This window comes from Pleurodeles waltl, chromosome 4_2, assembly GCF_031143425.1.
Source record: "Pleurodeles waltl isolate 20211129_DDA chromosome 4_2, aPleWal1.hap1.20221129, whole genome shotgun sequence".
NCBI classification, from domain to species: Eukaryota; Metazoa; Chordata; class Amphibia; order Caudata; family Salamandridae; genus Pleurodeles; species Pleurodeles waltl.
In genome coordinates this window covers 600,014,875-600,037,364 of record NC_090443.1, presented here as the reverse complement: position 1 = coordinate 600,037,364, position 22,490 = coordinate 600,014,875, and the positions used below count along the sequence as shown (strand labels likewise).

Below are 22,490 nucleotides of genomic sequence, written 5' to 3'. Positions count from 1 at the left end.
TCATCATATAAGCTCTCTCTGGTGTAACATTAAATGCATGTAACAATCATTTCAGTTAGTTAATTTTATAGTATTTCCTTAAAATTGCTATTTGGAATCCTCTCAAAAACACATCATAGGTTATTGATCATGATTTAAAGAAGAGCATTCCGACAGATCAGACGAGTTTCCTCTAACTGGTATGATATCAAAACCAGTCTTTTGAAGCTCTTCTAAAATTACACTGGCAGGCTGCAAATAAGTGAAGTACATCAAGCTTTTTGTTCTCTTCCTCCTGCATACAGACTCAAACTATGTATAACAGATAAAGCATTACAGGTTCAATACGTCTACAGCTGATTGTTATGCATAGAAGATGTTTCATACCAGTTTCGGTTGCACTTGGAATTTTGGGGTGGAGTTGAACTGATTTGATCAAGAAATAAAGGGGGTGGAAATGCAGCCCCAAGTTTTTCTAGGTGGTTTATCAGCAATTATTTCAGGCATCTTCCATGTTTTTAGTGACAACCGATCTATCACCTAATTTTTCACCCTATGCCAAGTACACCGCCCACACTTCAGGTTTGACTAGTCTGTGTCATGTATTTGGTGAAGTTATGCTTCCACCTTTACTATTTGTGTTCAGTCACTTTCGCCCCTTGAACATTTTGGGCACAATTTACTATTGTCTGACGCCACTTCATTGATGGCATTATTCCTTGCAAACGAAAGACTATTGAATGTGAGGGAGAGCAAACAAACGTGTATCAAGTTGATGCACAGTTATAGGTTGTACGGTTCTATAACAATTTACATAATAAGCATAGAGATCAACTAAACATCGCAACGCATTACTGACTGGACTGTTCATACTGGAGCAGGATGGGGCCGGATTTGCTTATAGTTGACCTCTGTCTGCAATGACACAATGGGCAATGACAGGTGACTGTATTGTGGCCCAAGAAACTAGCAGTGGCTGTGATTAATGTGAGTACTCTGCTCATACTTTTTTCTTTTTCTAAGTGAGACATCCTATCTAAATTATTTGTGCTCTGAATTGGGTCCTGTGTTCACTATGCCACTGGAGTCAAGCTACATCCTGCCGATGATGCCCAAATACGCAAAAACTAGTCTGGGGTTAAATGTGTTCCTGTCTACAAGACTACTCACCCATGACATAACATAAGCCCCCCTCAGCATAGTACACTTTGCATAGGCCGCAGGGCCCTGATTGGGTGTGGGGGGAAGCGGCCCCACTCCATGTACTTGGTAGGAGGACCCCCTCACGTTTCGTTACACCACTGCTACAGGCTTGGAACATTGGTCTGGGAGGGAAAGCAAGATGGCGGCCGCGTGATTCGGCCGTGAACGTCTGCTCCGGCCAGAACCCTTCAGTGCAGCAGAAGCTTTCCTGTGAGCCGGAGGCTCTCTCTGTGGCAACGGCATTCTCGCACGTCCTCGCGCTAGACACAATGTATCGGCTTCATTCCTGGCGGTTGTACTGGATACATTGTAGCGGCGGTTTGTTGTCTTAGGGAAAAAAAAAAAAGTGGATACTGTTGCTAATGTTAAAGGATTATATGCCGCCTTTAAGGAAATTTCGTCTGGCTCGCTCCCGCTCCCGTTCCTGCTCGAGGGCAATAAAATATCGTGGATATTGGTGTTGATGTCAAAAGATTACAAGATTATACGCCGCCTTTGAGGAATGGGCTCTGGTTTGCTCCTATTCCTGTTTGAGGGCAACGGCTGGCTTGTGCTTACGGACGCTAATTTGGGAAAGCTTCAGACGTGGATTCACAAAACGGTTAGAATTCTTTTTTGTTACCGGCGCTTGGCATTTGGTACTTGCTGCACTAACGCATTTGTGCTTCGGAGAGTGAAGAAAGTAAAAATGCAGCCAAAGGGGGCGAAAAATATGACTTTGTCTGGACGGGGTAAACCGTTAAGGGTTAGTACGTCAACTCGACAGGGGGCAACAATGGATATAAAGTATGGTTCGGGGGAGAAGATTGTCTCTAAAACTAAGAATGCCTCGTTGGATAGGTTTCTTGAGAGAGGGAAGGACACACCCTCTGTTGCAGTTGTGGCTGATCAATTAGCAACTATTGAAATGGTGGCTGCGGAAGGACTCCCTCCACAGGAAGAAGGGGGGAGGTTGGGTGATGCTTCAGACGTGGCGGCCTTAGAAAAACATGTCGCTGGGAGTCAGGTGGAGCAAAGGAAGAGCTCTCAAGAAGATATGATACTGTTACAGGTAGACGTGGGGGGTCAACAACAACCGCCACAAATTTTTTCTGGCAGTAACGGAGATAATAGGATGGAGGGCCAAGGAGAGAATTCGTTACATCTTGCTGGAATAAGTTTGTTAAAGCAAGGACCTTGTCGAAAGATGCAAATCCAAATTCGTCTGGTGGCTAAGACATGTTCGGAGTTTGCTACACGGATGGAAGAAGTGGAGACTCGTATTTCTCATCTGGAGGATGAGGCCGGGTCTCATCAAGTGACTCGAGAAGCTATGGAGAAAAAACTTGAGGATACTCAGTGGAAATTGACAGATTTGGAGGATAGATTAAGGCAGAATAATTTGCTTGTACTGGGTATACCAGAGGGACTTGAAGGATCAGATACACATAGCTTTATGGTCGCACTCTTTAAGGAGGCCTTTCCTGACTTACATCAGTGGGATTGGGATAGAGAGATTCAAAGAGCCCACTGATTTCCCTTTAGTTGAGCAGGGTTAAACTCAGTAGGAGGAAGTGGGAGACCCAGAGCAATATTAATCGCTCTGCTTAATTTTCAGGCAAAACAGGCCATATATGACCGTGCCCGACCCAATTCTAGAAGTAAGGCTAAGGGATGCGAGTTTTTTGAGGCCAGATTTTTGCCACACTACTGTTGAAAAAAGATGGAGGCTCCGTCAGTTAATTCAACCACTTCAAAATAAGGGGGCACAGGTTTTTTTATTAAACCCTGCTAAATTGAAAATAGTAATGGATAATAGGACCCAGTATTTCACGTCGGAGCTGAAAGCAAGAGCCTTTTTGGGTGGACTCAGAGGTCAGGGCTCTTAATGTAGGGTTCTTTGATTAATGTGGGGGGTGAGGAAAACAGAAAGGGTAAGGTGTCGAGAGTTGAGTGGATGAGGCGGTGATAAATAACCCTTTTGTGCTCCCCCTCACGATTATCTCTTCTTCTTTTCTCTTCCCATTATAAAATCTAGAAATAAATAGCACTTAGACAGATAGAGATAGAGATAAAGATAGAATATGAAGGCTATGGAACTATAAGTTAGTTTTGCGCTTGGTAAAAAAAAAAAAAAAAAAAAAAAAGATAACGTTTCCCCAAAAAATATGCACTGGGTGGGGCGGTCGGAGCGGATGCTCTACCATCATTAGGGACAGTGGGATCCCATACTTTCCATAAACTGGGTGTAAGGGTAAGGGTAAGGGAATGGGGGGTGTAGGTGGGCGGGGGTGCGGTTGGTAGTAGGGTTGGGCGGCAAGGGGTGGGTGGGTGGGGGAGGGGTGGTGGGGAGTGGGGGAGTGTTTATATAGGCAGTAATGTACGGAATAAGTTAATGGAGACATGCCAGAAGAGGAGGAACAATAGGGCTCAAAGTCAACAAGTAGGATTGTTCAGAGGAAGAAGCAGCGATGTGAGATTGGTACAACAAATTGACCGATATGGCAAATAGATTAAGGATCTGTACGGTGAATATTTGCGGTCTTAATAGCCCTCAGAAAAGGAAAAGAGTGGCAGCTGGTCTTAAACTAATAAAATCAGATTTATACTGTTTACAAGAAACACATATTTCCTGGAGCAAGCGTGAGCTCCTGCGAGAGCTTGGATTAACGCCTGTGGTTTGTACCCGTCAGGAGGTGTCGACACGTGGTGTGGCGATATTTGCTAGAATGAGTAATGTTCATGCTTGCCGATCTCTAGCAAGCAGCGATGGGCGCTGGGCTCTCGCAGAGATCTCTGTGAACACATTTAAATTTACTCTCTGCACTATATATGGATCAGTTTTTGACGAGGTTGAGCCTCTGGACACATTGAATGTAGAATTAGCCGGATGGCCCTTACCAATAATTGTATGTGGTGATTTAAATATTCATTTAGAGGTAGGTAGTAAAAGTATGGGGGTTCAGAGCTTATATTAGGGCCGAAAGCCTAAAGTATGGAAAGCTTTAAGGAGGTTAGTGATGGATCATGGGTTGACGGATGTTTGGGAAAATATTAAAACTCCAAATCCAGGGTATACCTATTATTCTTTCCCACATGCGAAATTAGCAAGGTTGGATTATTTTTTTATTTCACAAAGTTTAATTCAAGGGGTTGGAATAGAATGCATTCCCAGATTTTTATCAGATCATAATCCATAAATCTTGTCTATAGCAGTAAGGGGGCCATCTAGTTCACGGCGGGTGTGGACATTTGATAGGAAACTGTTGGTTGACCCAGGATATATAGATCCTATATGAGAGTGTGGATCTATACATTTTTTTTAAATCAACAGGAATACGGCAGATCCTGGAATGGTATGGGACTCATTTAAAGCTGCTGTAAGGGGTGAAACCCTCAGTTATAGTTTAGGAGTACAAGTAGCTAGGGGGAAGGAAATTGCAGAGCTTCAGCAAAGATTAATAACAAAAGAGAGGGAATTAGCTCTTAAAATTGTTAGTAAGGAAGATGTTACTTTTATACAGACCCAGATGACGATCCTTAAGGCTCAAATAAATGCTTACTTGAACAAAATAGTTGCAGCTGATTATCAAAGTCATCGAGCTGAATATTATGAATATGGTGAAACAACAGGAAAAGTCTTAGCTAGGCGGGTGAGGCAAAAGGCTGTTAAGCAGAATATTTTGAATATCACTGATAGTAACGGGCAGAAACATGTAGAGCTAGAAGGAATTCTAGAGGTTTTTAAGTGCTATTATCAGGATTTATATAGAGAGGATATAAATTACTCTGAACAGCTTCAAAAAGAGGTCAGCGGATTTTTGGGTGAATTAAAAAGCACAAGGCTCTCTCCTGAGGAACAAGCTATATTAGATGCACCAATTCAGATTGAAGAGATAATTGGGGCAGTGAGCTCCCTGGCAACGGGGAAAGCCACTGGGCCGGATGCCATACCACTTGAATTTTATACGTTTTTTTTAGCAGACATAAAAAGGGACATGCATAGTACTTTTTGCATAGCGCAGATAGGTCAAGCGCCCCCAACGTGGGAATACGCAAGTATTATAGTGTTAAAAAAAAAGGATAAACCAGCAGAGCTCCCCAGTTCGTATAGACCTATTTCCTTGTTAAATGTAGATGGAAAGATTTATGCAAAGGTTTTGGCTAGCAGATTGGCAAATGTAATAGTTAGTTTGGTAAGGAAATAACAACATGGATTTATTCCTGGTAGAGATACAATTGATCATATAAGAAGAAGAATATCCATGTTTGATCTTGCAGAATTACATCAAACAACTCTTGGGCTATTACTTTTAGACTCTGAGAAGGCATTTGACCATGTATTATGGAAGTTTTTATGGGAAACTATGCAGTGGAAGGGCATAGGGAGTGGATATATCACAGCCATAAAAGCCCTATATGCAGCTCCTAAAGCTAGAATATGCATCGCAGGTCTGGAATCAGGTATTATTTCAATTTTAAGGGGGACTAGACAGGGATGCCCCTGCTGCCCTTGCTCTTTGCTTTATACATCGATTCTTTTTTGTTAAGATTAGAAGAATGCAAAAATATCAAACCTTTATTATATCACGGAGAAGCACATAAGGTGTTTGCGTATGCTGATGATGTAGCCATAGTGACAAGCAGTCCGGAGGAAGCAATTAGGGCAGTAGAAATAGAGGCAAGAGAGTTTGGAAGATACTCTGGATATAAGTTGAATTCTGATAAGACACAGATAGTATGTTCTGAGCATGCTTAGTTAATAGATAGGCGGCTGGTATCTGAAGCGGTGTATTTAGGGGTCAAAATTACTCCTGCGGTTAATCGTTTGGTGGAAATTCATTTTGTTCCACTACTAAGCAGAATAAAGAAAGATTTAGATAGAATGTATAATTTGCACTTATCATTAGAGGGTCGTTGCAATGTATTGAAAATGATGGTTCTTCCGAAAATGTTATATACATTTCGGGCCATTCCCCTCGAGGTTACCAAAAAGTGGCTTAAAAGATTGGAAAAAATGGGGAATAACCTCTTGTGGGGATATGCTAAAACTAGAAGGGCAATGAAGTATATGACACTTCCCAAGGACCGAGGTGGCTGGTCAGTTCCTAATTTTACACTGTATTATTATGCTGGTTGTCTCCAACACATGGACGGACTTATAAGGGGAAGTTCTAGAGGAGATGTAGAAGTAAATCAAACCCCTATCTATGCTATGGTGGCGGGTGGGGAGGCAAGCGGATGGTTGTCAAAATTTGAGGAACCAAGCTATTTACAAAAAGTGAGATTCAAGCCTTTCTTAGCCGCCTTCAAGGTTTGGGCTCAGTTAAAACGGAGTATGGGATTGGGAAAGATTACAGCTTACACGCCAATTAATTTTTCGGCTCTTCCGAATTATATATTTAAAGATCCCATACTAGCGTTTTGGCGTTCTAAGGGAATAAATAAGGTTGGAGACATGTATTGTAAATCTGGATGTAAATCTTTTACGGAGTTGCAGTCCCATTACGGTTTACCTAAGACCCATTTTTTCAAGTTTTTGCAAATACAAAACTTTTTTCATTCTCAGAAGTATGACAAGTCAGGTATGACGGAGATTCCAATAGTTGAGGCTATTAAACGTGGTGCAAAGATTGGTAAGATATATACTCTGTTAACTGATTTGCAATCAGATGATATGGTACATCAGAATGAAAGATGGACTGTACGGTTTGGTCTGGCTGGGGAATGGATGGACCAATCTTTAGCTATGACTGATACAACACTTTTCTCAGCTAATCTGAAAACCCAGCACTATAAGACATTGATGGATCTATATTATACACCTGCTAAGTTGAAAAAGTGGGGGAAATCTTCTGGGATTTGTACTTGTTGTTGGGAGGCTGAAGCTGAGATAATGCATATGTTTTATGCATGTCCAATGTTGCGGGGAATTTTGAATGAGATAGAGGTATTCCTCAAGAAGATTACGGGTTGCAATGTTCAGGTAACTGTTATGCTGGTTTTGCTTGGGGTTATGGATTCATCTGAAAGTATGGAACCTGCACTGTATAAAATAAGGCGATTTCTATTCTTAACAATGGCAATATATCGTCTTTGTATTGCTACAGACTGGATTAAAAAAGAACCCCCTACGTTTGAGGGATGGCGATCTAGGCTACTTGCCATCTATAATATTGAATTAAGTCTTTACAAACTAAAGGGTCATAAGAAGAGGCATAGGGGGGAACGACTTTGGGCACCATTGACTAAATGGCTGGAAAATCAAGAAATATTGTAGAGGATGTTAGCTGCTTCTATATGCGATGTATATAACTGTCCTAGGCCTTTTTTTTTTCTCTTCTTTGTTTCTTTTTTGGTGGATATATTATGTCTTCTTTTTTGTATAGTCCTCCCTCTCTGGCATATTAAATTAAAAAACAAACAAAAAAAAAAAGGAACATTGATCTGGACTGGTCCTTTTAGAGCAGTGGACTGAGCAACTATCAATGTCTGTGATTTTTAACTTAGTAAATGATAAGGTTTTTTATTCTTCAACCGCTGGGCTGTTTGCATTTCTATCACAAATGAATGTTTGTAAGACGGAAGGAGCCCTTGAACATCAGTGTCTAGGTGTATGCACAGCTTAACACATTACAAAAAGGGTTTTAAATTTACATCATGAACGCTTGACCTGATAACCAACTCAGTTATATACAATATTCTTGTTGGTTTTTCACAAGAAAATTAAGAATACTTAAAAAAAGTCTATTGGAGTGCAGTCAGTGTATCAATTTTCATAACAATTCTGCTGGTAATTTTTTGTCAGAATAAATCTTAAAGCACAACTCGTTTGGTTCCATTGTCTTTCAAATGTATTTTTAAATATAAAATGCACATGTTTTCATCATTAAAGCCAACTAACTCTTATAACTAACTCTTATAGCTTTGTGAGTTCTTGGAAGCTTTTGACAGAAAATGAAGTTCCCTAAGATTCCGCAGAATCATTTAGCTCCTCTAAAGTCTTTGGTAAGATCTCCCTTGTGGGAATTCAGTGTGTGTTACCAGATATCATGTGGCAATGAGGTGAGTCTGGCTTCTACTAACAATGTTCATGAGTTAATTCGAAGCTCTGGAACTTCCTTCTTCACACAATAACTGGTAACATTGCACTGATAAATTATTTGGATACTGACAAAGATTGGAGGATAACAGTTTCAGCCCCGATGCCCTAAAATACAAAATCAGAGAATATTTGTGAAAGAATAGGAGTAGAAGGAGAGCATTACCAGTCCCTCGAACCATTCTGCCTGACATTTCAACCCTCAGCTGTATTGTACTGCAGAGTGATCCTTCTGTTCATTCAATGAAAATGCTGAAACCACACCGTGCCAGAAGAACCACTGTGCTGCTGAAAGGACTCAACTGGGCTACTTTTCTAGAAGAGCTGTCTTTCTTCATGTTGCCCTGCTGCTCTCAGACCCTGCTGGAAGGACTCTGCCTTCCACCCAGAGTGATCTCCAAGGACTTGATGTCTTGACCCCTGTTCTCCTGCAATTTCACGGACATCTAAGACTGCCCAAAACTGTCCTGGTGCTGCTGGCCTTCTGTGAGTCTTACCCTTGCCCGAGGAGTCATCTCCAAGCTCAGGGCCTCAGAAGTGGGTTCTGTAGCTGAGTTCTACAAAAATCGACGCATCACCCTAAGTGCAGCAGAAAAATCAATGTATCACCCTGAGTGTTGCAGAAAAATCTATGTGTCGCCCCGAGCACGGCAGGAAAATTGGTGCATCGCATCTCCGCCGAAGACGCTGTGGCTGTCCGATAATGACGCATCACATTGACCTCAACAGAGCCCACCGACGACGCAGTGATCTGAATTCATGGAAAATATTGATGGATTGTCCCCTCACAGTTGTCGCATCCCTCCACAAAAGCTACTGTTTAAGGGGGCACTGCTTGGGTTTTGTAGCCAGCCTACCCTCCATCACGGTCGGCCTGAATTTTAGATTTGCACCAGTCCCTCACGACCTCAAGTAACCTTTTGACCGTTAGTGACTTTTAAGCACTGTTTTCACAATTAATCTTTAAAAATTCATATCTCTACTTCCATTGGATGGATTTTTGCTGTTTTGGTATTGTTTTACTCAGATATTCTCTATTTTTCAAACCTGGTGTAGAGTCTTTTTATGGTGTTTTCCCAGTGTTACTGTATGAGCTGTTGTACAGATACTTTACACATTGCCTTCTAAGTTAAGCATGCCTGCACTGTATCAAGCTACCCGAGGGTGAGCACAGGATAATTCAGGTTGTGTTGTGACTTACCCTGACTAGGATTGTGGTCCCTGCTTGGGCAGGGTGCATACCACTGTGTTACAATATGCATTGTGTAGCAGTGTGGTTGATGATGCTGTCGCGTGGGCTCTCATTATCCTAAATGACACTACTGGATTTCTAGGTAGCAGGATCGTTCCCAGTGTGAGGGACTAAGTCTGACCCACTTGGAAGGACCTCTGTCACCCTAAATCCGGTTTTGCTCTGGCTAACTAGCAGTGCCTCATCTCTCCCATGGGGGAGGGATGATTGGGCAGCCGAGCGCATGACATCTTTGGAATTTCTCAGGGAAGTCGTGGTCACTCAGATCCAAACCAATTCTCTCATTTACAATATGATCTCATATACAAATGACAAAGGCAGTTTGAGTTTTATATATTGTTTTAATAAAACGACTGCATTTTAGATATTAAGGTGTGAGCCGCAATAACCAGAACCATACAACACAGTAGGATTGAAATAGTCACGACGAGAGTAAAACATAAGAATAACGCTATCATGATGTTAATAAATTCAACTCTCTCTCAGTTAGTTATATTTCGAGCACAGCATGTTAAGCTTCTAAATTGCCTTTTAGATTCCCTGGGAGACCATCAACCCTCATACCTGAGCAAAGACCTGTGATCTGGTTCAGCATCTGCAACGAGGCAGTCAGCGTCTAGTTGTGGTTCCCTGGTCGGAATCTCCCTCTCTCTGTACTAGGACTAGGAAGTGTTTTTATAACTAACACTCCGGTGTTCTGAGAAACGTCCCTACGTAAGAATGTATACTTTCTACGAATCCTAAAGACTAAACTCCTACCACGTGTATCGGCAATGTACCAGACTGTATCCTTGACTGAAGCACAGAGCGAGCAAGAATGTATTGTTTGAGAACTCCGGTGCTAAAGTAAGCTAAACAGTGTGATAGGAGAAAATAAAACAAGACTGTAGAACTGGTTATTTGAAAAAACACAGTACGAAGCTAATACAAAAAGCATTTAGAGCAAAGTGCACAGAGGCTCTATGCTGCGAGCAAAGCAATAAAATACATCCAGGGCAAAGTGGATGAAGGCCTAAAGCCCAAAGCTAACGTGCAAATGATACATGAAACTAACCACACTACACCCTCCCCTTGTCGGTAGCAAGTGGTTCTAATAAAAAACGAGAAACAATAATACGCCCCAGATACAAAAATATACAAAATACATTTCGACAATTTCAGAGGACATCAAAGCATTAATGTATTTCTAAATTTGTAAGCATGTGACGGTAAAGCCAAATTATTAAAATGTCAATTTAAAAAAATCCAATTCTTAAATGGAAGCCACGGAAAGCAGGAGATCCTCCACCTCGACAGACGTCAATACTGGAAAATCCACGCCAAATACTATCATGGAGCAGGTGTGTTCCAAAGACCCATAACTATCCAGGGCGGCACCCTGTGCAGGGCCTATGAATGAGACAATACCATCTTCCTCCAGGAAGGGAATCTCATAATCTGCCTCACGAAGCAAACGCAACCGCAGTGCACAAGTCTGGGAATGAGCCCTAATCGGGAACATCAACAGATCAGTATCAACCACTGGGGGGACACTGCAGTGAGAGACAGAGAGCCAGTGCATGTTCAAACGAGCACCAAAGGCACCGAAACACGGGCTGCACACAATCCAAAACTGGTCGGAATGACAGAGACCAGTCACACTCCAACTGTCCTAGGAGTGTTGCTCCAAAATGCTGCATCATGCGTTCACGACACAGCTGCGCTGACAGGAGCACCAATATGGGATCTCGTTGCAGTGGGACAGCCATTGCGGAAAAACAACAGCAACAGCAAAATACCAGCCAACAAAGCCAAAGTAATCGGAAATCCCCCAAAAATGCTTCAGAAAATAGAATGAATAGTCGATGGTATCAAACCGAATATGGAAGAGAAGGAATTAACAAAACCAACACCAACGGCTTTGAAAAAATGTGCAATTCCAGCAGTGCTGGACGCATTAAATATACGTCCCACGAGTTCACCAAAGTGGCTCGGAAAGTTAGTATTTAACAGGGACTGTATTTCTGCTGATGACCTCGCCACCTGAAGTGCGTAGGTCTCGCGTGCAAATGTAAGGGCCACATGCTTTTGAAACAATAGAGCCTTTAGTCGACTCAACTTGTCGAAATTCACCTTGGAAGTAGCAATGTGAGGCCAGATGTCCGCTACCTCCCTAAATTGAGTGGGGGGGAAACAACACATTCCCGCAGCACATAACGGCCTTGGTGACAACAACTACGTAAACTATTCCGGCATGCATGCCACAACAGACTTCACTATTAAGAAGGACGTAGCTGCCGTTTGAAAGCACCTGGAAAGTGTTTTTAATTACTGGGACTGGAACTCCCTTAAGATAGCAAGCCAAGTTTGCAACCGAGGCATTACACGCCCCATGCAAAGACAGCTGCTTACAAACCATCGAATGGCCGACAGAAGTTTCGCATTCGCTACCGCTAAGAAAAACCTCCCTCATACCATTAAGACATCTGTATAAAAAAAGAAGCTCCCACACCTCATGTATGTAACTGTCTCCTAACTTCTCATATCTACCCACCGGAAAATGTTTAAAACAAGAAGTGAATTGCAGAGTGGAAATAGGCAAATTTATAACCCTATGAATCAACCACTCAGCAGACGGAATCTCAGCCACAGTAAAAGGCATCTTCTCCAACTTTTCAATATGTAACATAACATACGTCGCTTCCTTTTTAGCCATCAGCTGTTGTTGACATGTCAAATTAAAAGAAAAAAAATATCTCCCTGGCTCGGATGTGCTGCCACGGAACGCGACCTGCCTTTAATGTCTGTAGAGTCCAACTCAACTGCATGATGGACCGCGTTTGACTCTGCCCATGATATAAAGAAGACATATCCGATTTAATAATGTCTGTAGCAGAGGAAACAATGTTGTCAATTGTATATACACGGTCTGATAGGGTATGCATTCCATTATCCACAACATACAATGCTTGTTTTATATTTTCCTGATCTATCTGCCTCAACCGGGCCGCCGCCTCTTGTTGTGAAAGTTTCCAAATCTCATTGTACACTTCATACAAAAAACGTTTCTTCCGGGGTACTTTTGGACCTGACAAAAAATCTTGTAAGTCAGTATTATTAGACAGTAACTGGAGATGTGACTTAACTGCATCTAGCATGGATGATTTAACCATTGTTGACAAAGCTACCACCCACTCTATACGTAGTAATGATATAAGCATGGTCTGTTGATATGTAGCGAGGGTCTGCCCTACCAGTCCTGAACCCCCCCGAAGAGGTGACAAAACATTAATGACACCCATTAGTGTCTACGGGCCACAATGACCACCAGCCCGGACGTGTAAACGAAGTGTTAAGCGTACCATTCTGGATCCAGTCTGTAAGCTCACTAAACGTGGCATTAACATATTGCTGCCAATTTTTCAGTTTTGAAGGGACAGGTATGCTAGGCAAATTCAAGTCTCTAATTGTTGCTAAGCCCAAACAGCTAGTCCGTTGCACAGTTTCATTTAAGAAAATCATCTGGACTGGAATAATACATGCCCTGAACAATGTGTCCCTACCCCGCTTTTGCCAGTTCTTTCATTCCCCAGACACTTTTCAAATCAACAGTTTTGGACCAATATTCATACCCCTCAACTGAAGTTTGGATACAAACAAATTTGAATACAGTAATTTAGTATCAGTCAATAACATTTGCTTATTAGTATGTGGAGTAACCTTAAAATAGTAAGACTTAGCATTGTATTGATTATGCCCAGAAAAATATGCGAATTTATCATAATAATTTTTAGAACTCCCCTGTGGAGGAGTCGGGCAATGTTCCCATTGCGTATATTCAAATATCGTTTTCGGGCTACTGGCTTTATGAATAAAGTGGTGTCCATAATAATTGTAGCAAAACATATCACCATAATTATCTCTAAATTGGTAAGCATCTTCATTTTCATAGACAGTTTAATATTGCAAGTCAACATAGAATATATTGTCTTCACATCCCAATCATCAGATACAATGCCTGGTATAATGATATCATTCATTGACAATTTGAGAACATACAGTATTTGAATTATTTCAGTGGGACCATATATATCAAACATTACTCTATCCCACACAATCCCATCTGGAATTGGTACAGGAGAAATGTTCACAAAGGACAAGTCTCTTCGGACCATGTGTGACGAAAAATGTAGTTTCAACACCTTCTCCACGTGCTCAATTTCAGATCGTTCAGGAAGAAAATGACCATGTATCACCAGAAAAAAAGTAACAACAAACCCCAGCCACAGAAAAAAAGTCATCACAGCCATGAAAAGCCACAGATAGTTCCACGGAACAACAAAATATGTATGTTTGAGCCAACACAGCATCTTACGTGGACCCAGGGCTGACGTAGAAGAGGACGAGGAGTCCGACACAATATCATCAGTGGTGTTGAAGCAACCGGAGGCAGTTCTCGCAAAAGGTGCAACCGTAAACAAAGGAGCAGATTGTGGCTCTCGCCTTGGTACGCTGTAGACCACACTTTCAGTGACCTCAGCAGTACTTACAGCAACTTGATCAAAAGATTCCAAATTATGCGCCGTTAGTGGAACAAGCGCAAGATCAGCTTCCACCCTCCCCAAGCTCAGAGAGGAAATATTGTCGGTGCAAATCACCTGCAGCGGAACTTTGTCCCCAGTAGTGAGAGGGATTCTGGAACTACTGGGCGTCCCTCTTGGTCTGCTGTGCAGAATCGGCCACATGTTGTAACTTGACATTATCAATGGAAACAAAGCGATTTCCTTTGGCCCCTTGCAGCGGTGGCAAAATCACAGTTCTCGTGCCGAGGACCCCCAGCACAGGGACTGGCACTCGATATGAAGGACCAAATTCTTTTTTCACTGCGACCTTTTTACGCACAAGATCCCCAAGTCTGGGAATCCAACCAGTAGGCGTTACCGGTTCATCCTTAATTCCTGTGGAGGCAGCACTGGCAGAAGAGTTATCTTCACGAAACTGTTGTAAATCCTGCAAAACAGTGACACGATCATTTATGTCAAAGGGCGTATCTGCCGTCTCCACACCAGGACCATCCAGATCAGGAACATACATACGTGTTCCAAACAGGCACTCATATGAAGTACGACCCCCCAGGGACCTTCTAGGCAAGTTATTCAGTGCTCTCTGTACTCCATACAGGTGGGCTAGCCAACTACAACCCGTACCTATAACTCTGGCCGTTAAGGATTGCTTTAAATCGCGATTTAAACGCTCCATGACAGAATTTCCCTTGGGATGAAATGGAGACGAGAACTGGAGTTGGACCCCCAACGAAGCCATGGTGTCCCTGAATGGCTTAGAGGCAAAAGCAGGGCCCTGGTCCGAATGGAATGCTGCAACTGCATATATATCGACAAAGATGCGCAAATCTTTAATAACAGTTCGAGCGTCAGCCGAGCACTGTGGCCAGACCCACACAAATCTGGAGCACAAATCTACAGCTACCAATATATATTTGTATGCACTATCAGGGGTCAATGGACCACAATGATCCAGGTACACACATTGTAATTGTTTATTCGATATTAGAAGGGGCGTCTGCTGCGGGCGTCTAGCCGTGGAAACTTTAATTTGTTGACAAATGTCACAACAAAGGACATACTGTTTCATCTCTTTATAGAGACCAGGCCACCAGTAATGGGCCTGTAAGAGCGAAATTGTGGCAGCCACGCCAGAATGTGCAGATGCCGCCCCCTCATGAGCTGCAGTGATCAATAGAGGTCGCACAATTTTATTGGGCACATCACGTACACCAACGCCTGGGATTTTAACTACAGCGTTTAGCATACCACCCATGCAGTAACTATATTTAGAAGGGAATCCTTTAGGAAATGGCGTGCCATCAGCCGTAGCCTTTTTGGCAGCCAAAATCTCTGTGTCTGGTTTGGAACTCGAACGAGTCACTGCGGCCACAGTGGCAACTGCCACTGCCGACTTTGCGGCTTCATCAGCCAAAGCATTTCCAGCCACGTGTATTCCAACGCGCTGGTGTCCAAGTGTATGTACAACATGGACTTTAGGAAGCGTCTCCTTCAGATCCGCAACCTTCCCCCACAGTAATTTGTGTTTTATGGTGTTAGCCTTGGAATCTCTGAACCCATTCAACCTCCAGTAATGTAAATATTCATTGAAAGACAGCACACAGTAATAGGAATCACAAACAAGCAGTGTAAACTGTGCCGGATCAACATTTTCCAAGGCCAATATTAGAGCTTTCAGCTCAGCCAACTGTGCCGTACAGTCTCCCAAGGTCTGCGTATAAGTATGTTGGGGGCAGAACTTCTCCCCCTCCATATGGCGGCTCACCACCGCACATACAGCAGAATACTGTTGTTTAGTTCCCACCGCAGGTTGCGCGGAGCCATCAGTGTACATGACCACTTGATATTGATCAATAGGCAACGTACCAGCAGGAACTGGGTATTCCATTTCATATTGGAGAAATTCCTGTGTCTGCAGTTTCGGGTCGAATATGTAATCTACATCAGTAGCTGTCAAAGACGTTGCCCATTGTATCCATCGCGGATGTAATGCTTTCGAATTAGGAACACTCGCTTTTGTAACAGCCTCTAAGGCTGGAATCGGGGAAGCGGCAATGATGCGTTGGCCCTGGGCAAGAGGTGGTTCTTTAATCACAGCCATCTGTACAGCAGTGAGAATTTTCTCAGTTTGTGCAAAGCGTTGTTCTGCAGCTGAATACAAGTGGGACTTGTATGCTATCGGGACTGTCTCACCCTCATTAAAGGTGACATATGTAAACCCAACGGCCCCAGCTATAACCCTGATGACCAGATGTGTCTTATTGTCCCGTGTGTGTAAATGCTTTACCGCTAAGAGATCAGTTTGCAAATCTCGAAGAATATGTGTATGCTCAATCGTCCAAAATCTACTCGAAAAATTTGGGCGTATCAACTCGTATAATGGTTTTATACGTGTAGTATAATCAGGAATGTAAGTTCTGCCAAAATTTAGAAATCCCAACAATGACTGGAGTTTCTTAATCGTATTAGGAGGTTGCAACCGTGCACATTTTTCCAAAAAGTGTGGCGCTAAGCTCTTGCCCTCATTCGACAGCTCATATCCCAGGAAAATTACGCTGAGGAAGGCAATTTTCGACTTTTAGAAGTTAAATTTGTAGCCAATATCGGCAAATCCCACAACAATGCGGGCTACCTGTCTTAAATGTTGTAGTAACTCATCGTCTGTCAGATATATGTCATCAACATATGACAAAGCTTCAGGGTCCAACTCGTGCAGAATTTCAGTTACACGAGCCGAAAATAGTCCTGGGCTATTCTTATATCCCTGAGGCAAATGACAAAACTTTTTCTGAGAGCCAAACGCACTAAAGCTCGTATAGTCCCTACTTTCGGGCGCTATATTCTGGCAGAAAAATCCATTCGAGATATCTAAAGTCGTTTTGTATTTCTTACGTACAATATTATTCATGAGCGCTGCGCTGTGTGAATTTTGTATTGAATATGTGCGTGTATGGCCATTTAAATGCCTGTAATCCACCACTATCCTATAAGAATGGTCCGGTTTAGCTACAGGAAATAAGGGATTATTCATCGGCGAGACACAGGGTTCAACAACCCCCTGGTACTCCAATTGTGTAAGTATTTTCCTCACTGATGCCCTCGCTTCAAATTTTATAGGATACTGCGGTTGTGGTGTATATGTAGCCAATAAAGGCCAGGTAGGACCATCGTTACTTAGTGGGCCTAACCTAACAGGTGCGATGGTGTGGGGTAGGGCGCCATCAAGCCAATTATTATGTTCTTGATAAGATAGAGGTATTTCTAAATACGCATATGCCCTGTATTGTCCAGGGACATTCGCTAAAGTGTAATCGTGAAATGTGTTTGAATTCCCATCAACTGCAGGAAATATGACCCAAGAATTAAAAAGTTCTGTTCTATAGGCTGCATGGGGGTCCACCACAAACGTGACCGGACCCCCCCTGGTTCGTCAGACCATGTGCTATCAGATGTCCTGTGAGCGGTTGTCGCATATTAACTGCTATGTTCATCACTTGGGGATTCGCCATTATGAAAACAGCGCTAGGTCAGAGAAGGCACACCAAAATCTGGGAATTCCTTTCAAAGTTCAAGCTTGAACAACCGACCACAAAACAACAGGATGTACCTATATTGTGGTGGCGGAAACCCTCAGCGCCACGGACGTCTCCGTTAACGGAACCAAGGAGTCAATATATATATGAGACCGAGAGAGTCAGCCGGACCCGAAAATTAGAGCCAGACCAATCGTTGGCGGCGCCATGTCGCGTGGGCTCTCATTATCCTAAATGAGACTACTGGATTTCTAGGTAGCAGGATCGTTCCCGGTGTGAGGGACTAAGTCTGACCCACTTGGAAGGACCTCTGTCACCCTAAATCCGGTTTTGCTCTGGCTAACTAGCAGTGCCTCATCTCTCCCATGGGGGAGGGATGATTGGGCAGCCGAGCGCATGACATCTTTGGAGTTTCTCAGGGAAGTCGTGGTCACTCAGATCCAAACAAATTCTCTCATTTACAGTATGATCTCATATACAAATGACAAAGGCAGTTTCAGTTTTATATATTGTTTTAATAAAACGACTGCATTTTAGATATTAAGGCGTGAGCCGCAATAACCAGAACCATACAACACAGTAGGATTGAAATAGTCACGAGGAGAGTAAAACATAAGAATAACGCTATCATGATGTTAATAAATTCTACTCTCTCTCAGTTAGTTATATTTCGAGCACAGCATGTTAAGCTTCTAAATTGCCTTTTAGATTCCCTGGGAGACCATCAACCCTCATACCTGAGCAAAGACCTGTGATCTGGTTCAGCATCTGCAACAAGGCAGTCAGCGTCTAGTTGTGGTTCCCTGGTCAGAATCTCCATCTCTCTGTACTAGGACTAGGAAGTGTTTTTATAACTAACACGCCGGTGTTCTGAGAAACGTCCCTACGTAAGAATGTATACTTTCTACGAACCCTAAAGACTAAACTCCTACCACGTCTATCGGCAATGTACCAGACTGTATCCTTGACTGAAGCACAGAGCGAGCAAGAATGTATTGTTTGAGAACTCCGGTGCTGACGTAAGCTAAACAGTGTGATAGAAGAAAATAAAACAAGACTGTAGAACTGGTTATTTGAAAAATAACAGTACAAAGCTAATATAAAAAGCATTTAGAACAAAGTGCACAGAGGCTCTATGCTGCGAGCAAAGCAATAAAATACATCCAGGGCAAAGTGCATGAAGGCCTAAAGCCCAAAGCTAACGCGCAAATGATACATGAAACTAACCACACTACAATGCACTGTGGGAGACACAAATGCGCAGTTTATGTTTTTTCAGTACACTGGTAGCTTTGAACAGCTCTGCAGGTGCTTTGAATTGTTTCTTATGATATAGACTGCTTCACTGTTTACTGCACTGGGTTGTCCAATTGGAAATTTAGGGTAAACATCTGGGGCAGAGGCCGTATTGCTAGAGGGAGAGAGAACTAGAGAGATCTGCTGGGATGAGCATTGTTACTATATGATTGTATCTGAACGTTATTGTGACATGTAAAGTAGCTGCCATATTGCTCAGATATTTGGGACCTGCAATCATGGACTAGATTAAAGTCCTCCAATTGACCAGCAATGTGGACTAATCATTTAATTTATTCTATTCCTGTTACTTTAACTATGGCTGGCTTATTGGCTGTGGCGTAAGGGTGATAAACAACTCTTGTAGCAGGTATGTCTTATATCAATGTAAGAAGTATAAGTTCCAGTTGGCTGCTGACAGCTGAGTGTTATGGAATTGATAATAGTGTTGGCCAGAAATGTTATGTATGAGTAAAGTAGTTTGCTGGTTAGGTTTTTTCAAACCGTGGATTGAAAGCTAAAGATAGAGCTTGAGGGTGCAACTGTTTTTCCAGGTTCTCTTGTCAGGATCTGTGGTGCTTTATTTGTTTTGAAAATAGCCATGTTTTCAACTGTCTTCGGAAGTTTATATGCTCCTGGATACTTTAAATGCTGACTGGTAGGAAGTTTAAGAGCTTGGTGTCTTGTACTGATGAAGTAGTGCATCCTACACATTTCTTAGTTTAAGGTGGTATAATAGGTGGTGCAAGCCTGTAGTGAAGGGTCCTGATTGATTTGTATTGCTTTAATTTAGTTTGTAAGTATACCAATCCTTTTCCTGGGAGGCTCTGTGAACAATGTGAAGTGCCTTGAAGATTGCACTTTTAGCTATTGGTAGCCTGTGGAGTGATTGCCAGACTTGAGTCATGTGTTCTCTTGGATGAAGGCAGAGAAGGAGTCTTGCAGCAGCATTTTGGATGAGTTTATGTTTTGCGTATAATGAATGCGGGCGTGCCAGGGTATAGGCTCTGTTGGCGTAGCCAAGCTTGGAGATTATCCAAGGTATGGGAGGAAGCACTGATGCACCATAGTGTTTTCATTGTGTAAAAGGCACTCTGGTTTACTTTAACATATGGCAACAAATATAGGTTTTAGTCCATGGTTACCTTTAGGTTTCTAATTTCTCTTGATATTGTTGGCGAAACCTCATGTTGGTGATAGGTTGGTATTTTTGCCCTTTTCCGTACAGCACTAGCTCTGACTCCAATATTCAGCTTTAGATGGTTATTCATTAGCCATGTGTTCATGGCACGATGGCAGTCAAGTTTTAAATTGTAGAGGTATTCCAGACCATCTATTTAAAAAAAAAAATACATTGTCATCTGCATAGCTGTAACAGATGAAGTTGAATGAAGTTATCAGGTTTGGTAAGGGGCTTAGGTAGATGTTGAATATTAGAAGAGATACGATGGACCCCTGTGGGACATCACAGTGTTATGTGTGAGGAGCTGATTTGAAAGGTGGCAGCAAAACTAGTTTAATGTCACAGCTGACAGGCCAGGAACTCAGTGGACATTAGATTAACTCCCTTCATGTCTTTTGTTGGAAATTGGGCTTAGTAGGCTGAGACCCCATTCAAGCACCAAACCCCAAGTAACCTGGGCTTAACCTTCTGGTACCTTGGCACAAAGCAATCAGGTTTAATTTAGAGGCAATATGTAAAGTCATTATCCAGTACTTCAAACAGTAATAATGTGAAAATACAACGTATAGAAATCCCACACCAATTTCGGAAAATAGAGTAAAATAAAATAAATTATTTGACACCAAACCAACAGAAATCAGTGCCTAAAAGCACAAACCATAACTGTGGTGATCTGGTCGTGCTGGACTGAGACAAATTTACAACTTCAGGTCGACCACGATGGAGTGGTACCCAGATACCTGGTCGCAGTTAGGTGCATTGAATAAAGTACTTTAAATTTTGGTTTGCGGAACATTGTTAGATCGCTCCTTGAAAATGTTTCACACCACAGCAGTTCTGAGGGAGCTGCTGCACTGCATCATCATCAAAGATGCTGCCACCAAGCCCTTGCAGTATCTGCTTCGAGGGTGCGTCACACAGAGGTGGTTCTGAGAAGACAACATGCTTCACTACGGAGTCTGGCTTCTGGGATGCATCATGCTGCAGTGGTGCTGATGCGGCTGTGAGGAGATGCATCGTGGTGTGTTGGTTCTGCTTAGAGGACCACCCTAGACTGCCAGAGCACCTTCAGATCCACTTACAATGGTCTAGGACTGGGTGGCACCTCTTGTGGGGCAAGACTCACAACAAGTAGAGTTATTGGGTTCAAGATGGTTTGATCCTTTTCCGTCCCTGAAGCTCTGATTAGGAGGCCAGCCTACTAGTCTCTTGAGTCATTCTGGTGGTCCTATGATCAAGATGAAGGTCTAGTCCTTTTACTCAGCAGCAGGGCAGCAGGCAGAAGGGCAGCAGGGCAGCAGAGTGGTATTCCCTCTTGTAGAGTGTTAGAAATTGGGTTTCTAGTTGACAGAGGTATGAACACTGTCCAAGGAGGGACCACAATCGTAGTCAGGGTAAGTCACCACAGAACCTAAATTATCCTGTCCTCACCCTCTGGTAGCTTGGCACAAAACAGGCAGGCGTAACTTAGAAGGCAATATGTAAAGTATTTGTGCAATAACTCACACATTAACATAGTGAAAAGTACTCCACACCAGGTTAGGAAAATTTATAATATTTATCTGAATTAAATAAGACCAAAATGACACCAATCCAAGAAACACAAGTCAAGATATCACTTTTTAAAGGTGTAAATGAGTCTTAATCAACAAGAATCGGAGGTTGTATCTTTTCAACACACATTACCTGAGATGCATCAAAAATGACAATGCAGAGAGGTGGCAGAGGAGGAGATGCATCAGAACTTAAAGTGATGCATCAGTTTTTTTCTGGCACCTCAAAGGCGATGCGCCATTTATTTCCAGGTGGCAAGGTGATGCATCAATTACTGGAGGTGCAGCCTTGGTTCCTCTCTGCATTGTGGGGATATTTTGATTCCCAGTGACGATGCGTGGAAAATTCAAAACATGCTGGTAGGATGGAGCATGCGCTGCGTCAATCTGGTTGGCGATGCTGTGATTTTTCATCCACGAGGCAGGTGCTGTGTCTATTTTTGCAGGTGTTGGATGTTCTCTCTTTGGTGAAGTCTTTGATGGCCCTGAGACTTCAGAACAGGAGGCAAGCTCAGTCCAAGCCCTTGGAGAGCACCTGTGGGAGAAGGCAGAGTCCTTCCAGCAGAGTCAGAAGCCAGCAGGCAGCAGGGCAACAAGCAGGAGAGCAGTCCTTACAGCAAAAGCAGCCAGATGAGTCCTTTGGGAAGCCAGACACTCCCCCTTGACTGAGTCCAAGTGTAGGTCCAGAAGTATCTGATGTGGTGGGGTCACAGACCCAGTATATATACCCAAATGCACCTTTGAAGTGGAGGATACTTCAAAGATTGGTGTTGAAGTGCACAAGTTCACCTTTCAACCCATCCCTGTCTGCCATGAAATCTGTGGGGGTGATCAGTCCTTTCTGTGAG

General features: G+C 42.8%; 1 protein-coding gene across 1 annotated transcript in view; it reads left to right on the top strand.

The window, feature by feature from the left end:
* Positions 1-22,490, top strand: part of PLPPR5 (phospholipid phosphatase related 5) — a 723,479-nt gene that overhangs the window by 615,562 nt on the left and 85,427 nt on the right. The gene's annotated exons all lie outside the window — the stretch shown is intronic.